Raw genomic sequence first — 6858 nt, 5'->3', positions numbered from 1 at the left:
ATACGTGCCCTACGAACAGAAAACATGGGAAAAGGAGAAGAGGAGATGGTCCTCAGTCACTTACCAGAATGAAGGCAAAGGACAGATAACAGAAAGGGGCCTACTCACCGAAGAACACAGCTGGAGGGGACTGATGGAGAGTCGAACGGTGAGGACTGTGGGATCAGTTGGCGAGGCAATCCGGGCAGCAACAAAGAAAAACAAAGAGAAAGAAAAACACCACAACAAAAAGGAAACTAGAATAAAAAGGCCCAGGACTAGGTAGGGGTCCATGTAGCCATGTTGGGCGCCAGGTGTTGTGGTTCGGTCCCGTGGCCTCTCCCACCGAGTGGGCAGAGGGAGAGTAGGCACGGAGTCAATGACACAGACTCCAGGAGGCTCACTGTGTTGCAAGCAGAGCGCTCATTTATTGTGTACAAGGGAGGTCCCTTTATACCCCTTCTCGCTTCCCCATTGGCCCCTGAGTTCGAGGTGTTCTTTTCCATTGGTGTGCATCATACATCAACAGTGTCTGGGGCTCTCTGCAGGAATCAGGTTGGGCCATAAGCCCCAAAACTGCGCCTTCCTGCTCATCAACAGGAAGCAGGGCACGCCTGCGCTGTTGTCTCGGGCCTAGGCTCCTACATTCTTGAGGGTCTTTTTTCTCAAATCTCAAGATTATTTGCTCGGGCAGGTGGGTGAGTTATCTATAGCACTAAAGGAGATAGGTGGGCTCCACAAACAGGCTCTCTCAGTCCAGGGAGTGACCAATTGATAAGGCTTGAGCAAGGCCAGGTTTGAGCAAGACCAGGCTCCCAATTTAGGGCCAGTTAGACACTTTCAGGGATTTATAGCTTTCCCTAATGAGGCTTGTGGCTCTTCTGCAATTCACATATTCTATCAGTTGGAATACAGATATTCCTTAAATGTGGCTGAAGTGGTGAGGCTTAGAGGTGGGTTTATATGACCTGACCTTCGTTAAGTGTGATCTTCCAGCTAGCACCAACAGTGAGCAGCTGTACAGTGGTGTGGCACTCCATTACTTGTGTAATATTGTTGGTTAGGTGTCAATAGAAAGAACAGTGTTCTGCTTTTGTGATCAGATTAGAATTTTTCAATAAGCTCAAAAAATCCAAACCAAAGCACCCCCCGCAATCCTAGAGGTTCACAGAAGCCATAAATAAGCTGGGTATAGTGGATTATACCCGTAATCTCAGGACATGTCATGTTAGGGCAGGAGAATCAGATCAGATCATGAGTTCCACGCCAGCCTGGGCTACATAGTGAGACCCTGTCTCAAAAAGAAAAAAAAAAGTTCATAAAGATATATTCAAAGTAACTTAAAGTATTGGGCTTTATTTTTTGTTTCCAGCAAGACATTTCTGAGAAATATCAAATTTTCCAGGACTACAAAGCTCTTCAAGTTCTCACTGTTAGTAAAGTTATTTTAGGGGCAGAGCAGGAAAATTTCTTAGCTGACCTCCAGAAATGGAGGACAAAAGCGGGAGTTGGACATGGATTTCCAGCTTAGACTTGGGCAGATGGGGATGATTCATCCCATCTTCAGAATGAGCAGCTTTGCTAGCACCTTCATCTCTATGTGCAGGAGCAGTGAGCGCAAAGCACGCTGCTGGCCTCATGGTGCTTCTTCTTGGCTTGGGAATCAGAATGTTAGGAACACTCAACTTCCTGTGATAACAGCTGTGTGAGAGAGACTGGGGATGTGCTTACTTTCATGACCAGTCTTGAATCACAAAGCTACTTGGTTTAGGTACAAAAATTGCACTCTGTTTTAGTCTCTCACTGTCCGCAGGGCGCACCTGTGGTCCTATGTTTCTGAATCTGCAGAAGCCCAAACTGGGCCAGAAGTCTCTTATTAGGAAGGGCAATCCTGTTATGAGGAAAGGGGTCAGGGGCTGCTAGTAGACTATATCTAGAGGATAAGGAAGTCCCCCCAGAGAGCTGCTAACCTTATTCCTAGCTCTAGGAGAGTAAGAGGGAGTTGTACAGAGTGAAAGGGTCAGGAGAGGGGGACATGTGCCACAAATCACTGCTGGGTCATTTATTCCTCTGAGCCACATCTTTGAGGAAAAGTCTATGGACACATTAATAAGAGATTTTACAATTATTGTCCCTTTCTGTGGAGAGTGAAATACGAAAGTTCTATAACCATCTCTTGGGGTGTGAGTCTAATAAAGGGCAAGACTCTTTGCAACACCCCATTTTCTTTTCCATTTTTCTGAATTGCGAAATGGATTGGTCACAAAGCCAGGTAATTTGAGTTGTTGAGAGGTAAATTTCCTGAACAGCTGAAGAAGAATGAAGTTCCTTTGTCAACCTAAAGAAGAAAGAGGAGCGCAGGAGAGGTAGTATAAAAATAATAGATGGTTGGACAGCCTGAGAGGGTGGGTTCGGACCTCCATTGGGGTAGAGGCTAGGAGCTTAGCAGATTGCCAGAGAGTGCCGGGTTCTGGCCTCCCTCTGGCCTCCAAATACCAGAGGGACTGAGAACCGAGGGAACAGCCTGACAGCTCCTGATCCTGCTTCCACATGGTGGTGAGGTTCCCCTAATTGCGCCATACCATCCCTCTACCTGGGGTTTTGTGAGGGCCCTCCCAAGGCCCCAGGGCAGATCTGCCTTTGATAAGGCTAAGGCTGGGATTTCAGCAGACCACCAGAGAGTGCTGAGTTCTGGCCCACCTCTGGCCTCCCTCTGGCATAGGGTTGACAATGCACAGGACTGCCTGAGAGAGCTTGGATCCTAACTCCATGTGGTGAAGGAAGCCTGAGTGTACCTGACTGGACCCTGAATTGGGCTTCTGTGGGTACCCCTGAATAGCTGATCTGAAGCCATCAGTTCCCTCCGAAATAAACCTGAGAGAACCTGAACCCTGTACCAACCAGCTTTACATAACCAATAAAGAAAGGCTCTAGGCAACCAGATAATACAAACAGATCCATACTTCAACTTAATTCTCGTATCAGAACCCTGTACCAACCAGCTTTACATAACCAATAAAGAGAGGATCTATGCACCCAGATAATACAAACAGAAGCATATTTCAACTTAATTCTCATATCAGAATCATAAACAACAAAAGATATTCACATGCTGAAACCACAATGAAAGAATAATAAAATGGAAAGCCAAAACTCTATGTCCCCATCAAAGCCCACCAATCCTGTAGCAGAGTTCAACAAGGAGAACCCCCTAGAGATAACCCAGGACACTGAATTTAAAAGAATGATCATAAACATGATCAAGGAATTAAATGAATTTAAAGAACACATGAACAAACAAATCAAAGAGCTAAAAGAAGATAAGGATAAACTTCTGAATGAATTCACAAGAGATAGAAACATTGAAGAAAACTCAGGCAGAAATGAAGAAGGGAATGCAAAAGTCAATAAGCCAACTTGAAACAACAGGGGAAAGCCTCACCAGTAGAATGAATAAAATAGAAAACAGAATATCAACAATGGAGGATAAAGTTGAAGAACTGGACCACTCAAGCAAAGATTATGAAATTTTGGATCATAGGAATAGAGGAAGGAGAAGAATTTCAGGTTAATGGTGTTGACCAGATCTTAAACAGGATTGTGGAAGAGAATTTCCCAAAATTAAGGAAAGACATCCCCATACAAGTACAGGAAGCACATAGAATACCAAATAGACAGGATCAGAAAAGAATCTCCCCACGACATATCATTTAAAAAAACACTAAATATACAGAAAGAAGAAGAATATTGAAAGCAGAAAGGAAAAGCAACAAGTCACATACAAAGGAAAGCCCATCAGAATTACCGTTGACTTATCAATGCAAACTATGAAAGCCAGAAGAGCCTGGACCAAGGTATTTCCAGTTGTATTGACAATAGATGCCGGCCAAGAATATTATACCCAGCAAAAATGTCTATTATAGTTGAGGGGGAAAGAAAAATCTTCCATGACATGAATAGCCTGAAAGAATACATGTCCACAAAACCAGCCCTCCAAAGAATACTTGAAGCAATACAGAGAGCAGAGAGAGAAACAACTATACCCTAGGGGCAACTAAAGAAAATAAACAAAGATATAATCTAATCTAGGAAACACAAAATTACACAGAGAACACAAAATGAAAAAATGATGGCAACCAATACACACCTTTCAATAATAACCGTAAATATCAATGGACTGAACTCCCCAGTCAAAAGACACAGGCTAAGTGAATGGATTAAGAAACGAAATCCATCTCTTTGTTGTTTGCAAGAAACCCATTTCACCTTCAAGGACAGGCACTACCTTAAGGTAAAAGGACAGAGAAGAACATTCCAAGCAAATGGCACTAAGAAACAAGCAGGGGTTGCAATTCTAATATTTGGAAAAATAGACTTCAAAATAAAACTAATCAGAAGTGATAAGGAGGGTCACTTCATTCTGATCAAAGGAACAGTTAACCAAGAAGATATTACAATGCTTAACATATATTCACCAAATTCTGGTTCACCCAAATTCATAAAAACAACACTACAGGACTTTAAGGCACAGATTGACCCCAACTCAGTAACAGTAGGGGACTTCAATACTCTACTGCCTCCATTAGACAGGTCAACTGAACAAAGAATAAACAGAGAGATGTCTGAATTAAATGATACCATACATCAAATGGACCTAACAGACATCTTTTGATTATTCCACCGAAACACCAAAGAATATACTTTCTACTCAGCACCTCATGGAACTCTTTCAAAGACTGACCACATGCTGGGCCACAAAACAAACCTCAACAAATACAAAAATATTGAAACAATTCCATTCAGACCACAAAGTGATAAAGCTCAAAATCAACACTGGATGAAGCCCTAGTCACTACAGGAACTCCTGGTGACTGAACAACACACTCCTAAACAGTGAGTGGATCAAAGTAGAAATTAAGAAAGAAATAAATGAATTCCTGGAATTCAATGAAAAGGACAATACAACACAACACAACCTCTGGGACACATTAAAAGAAGTCCTAAGAGGGAAGTTTATAGCTCTAAGTGCCTACATTAAAAAATTGGAAAGAGTCCAAATAAATGAACCAACACTGCAACTCAAGGCACTGGAACGGCAAGAACAAATGAAACCCAAACCCAGCAGAAGAGAAGAAATAACAAAAATCAGAGCAGAAATTAATGAAATAGAAACAAAAGAAAACAATACGAAGAATCAATGAATCTAAGAGCTGCTTCTTTAAGAAGCTAAACAAGATAGACAATCTCTTAGCCCAGTTAACCAAAAGAAAGAAAGAAAGACAGACCAAATCCAAATCAACAAAATCAGAGATGAAAGGGGAAACATCACAACAGACACCCCAAAGACCCAAACCATTATAAGGGAGTATTTAAAAAAACCTATGCACTACTAAATCTGAAAGTCTAAAAGAAAAGATATCTGAAGTCATTTGAACCTCCAAAGTTAAACCAAGAAGAGATTAACAGTTTAAATAGACCCATAACATATAAGGAAATTGAAACAGTAATACAAAGCCCTCCCAACTAAAAAAAGCCCAGGCCCAGATGGATTTATAGCAGAATTCTACCAGACATTTAAAGAAGATCTCCAACCAATATGACTTAAATTATTCAAAATGATAGAAACAGAGGGAGAACTCCCAAATTCCTTCTGTGAAGTCAACATCACTCTAATACCCAAACTGAGTAAAGAAACAACCAAAAAGGAAAACTATAGACTCATATCCTTAATGAACATAGATGCAAAAATTCTCAACAAAATACTTGCAAACTGCATACAGACACACATCAAAAAGATTGTTCACCATGATCAAGTAGGCTTTATCCCAGAGATGCAGGGATGGTTTAACATACGTAAGTCAATAGATGTCATTAATCATATAAATGGACTCAAAGACAAAAACCATATTTTCATCTCAATAGATGCAGAAAAGGCTTTTGACAAAATTCACCATGTATTTATGTTGAAAGTTCTAGAGGGAACTGGACTGGAGGGAACATACCTCAACATAATTAAAGCCATATACAACAAACCCACAGCCAATATCATTCTAAATGGAGAAAAACTGGAAGCATTCTCATTATAATCAGGAACCAGAAAAGGATGTCCACAATCTCCACTCCTTTTCAACATAGTGCTTGAAACTCTTGCTAGAGCAGTAAGACAGGAGAAGGAAATTAAAGGAGTACTAATTGGAAAAGAAGAGGTCAAACTATCACTTTTTGCTGATGATATGATACTTTATCTAAGAGATGCCAAAAGTTCCACCAAAAAACTCCCACAACTGCTGAACACTTTCAGTATAGTGGCAGGTTATAAAATCAATCTACAAAAATCAGTAGCCTTTCTATATACCAATAATAAGCAATTAGAGAAAGAATACAGGGAAATGCTCCCATTCACAATTGCTGCAAAAAATTAAAATATCTTGGAATAAATCTGATGAAAGACACCAAAGATCTCTACAATGAAAACTTTAAATTGTTAAAGAGATTGAGGAAGACACCAGGAAATGGAAGGACCTCCCATGTTCACGGATTGGAAAAATTAATATTATTAAAATGACCATCCTACCAAAAGCAATATATAGAGTCAATGCAATCCCAATCAAAATCCCCATGACATACTTCACTGAATTAGAAAAATGCATCCTTAAATTCATATGGAGGCACAAAAGACCCCAGATAGGCAAAGCAACCCTGAACACAAAGAGCAACACTGGGGGGAATTACTATACTAGATCTCAAAGTATACTACAGAGCCACAGTCATAAAAACAGCATGGTACTGGCGCAAAAACAGACACATAGATCAATGGAACATCACTGAAGATCCAAACCTGAGTACATGCAATTTCAGCCACCTGATATTTGACAAAGG

Source organism: Nannospalax galili, unplaced genomic scaffold, assembly GCF_000622305.1.
Source record: "Nannospalax galili isolate Female #2095 unplaced genomic scaffold, S.galili_v1.0 scaffold189, whole genome shotgun sequence".
Lineage (NCBI taxonomy): Eukaryota > Metazoa > Chordata > Mammalia > Rodentia > Spalacidae > Nannospalax > Nannospalax galili.
The sequence above is the reverse complement of the archived record's forward strand: the minus strand, read 5'-3'. Positions refer to the sequence as shown.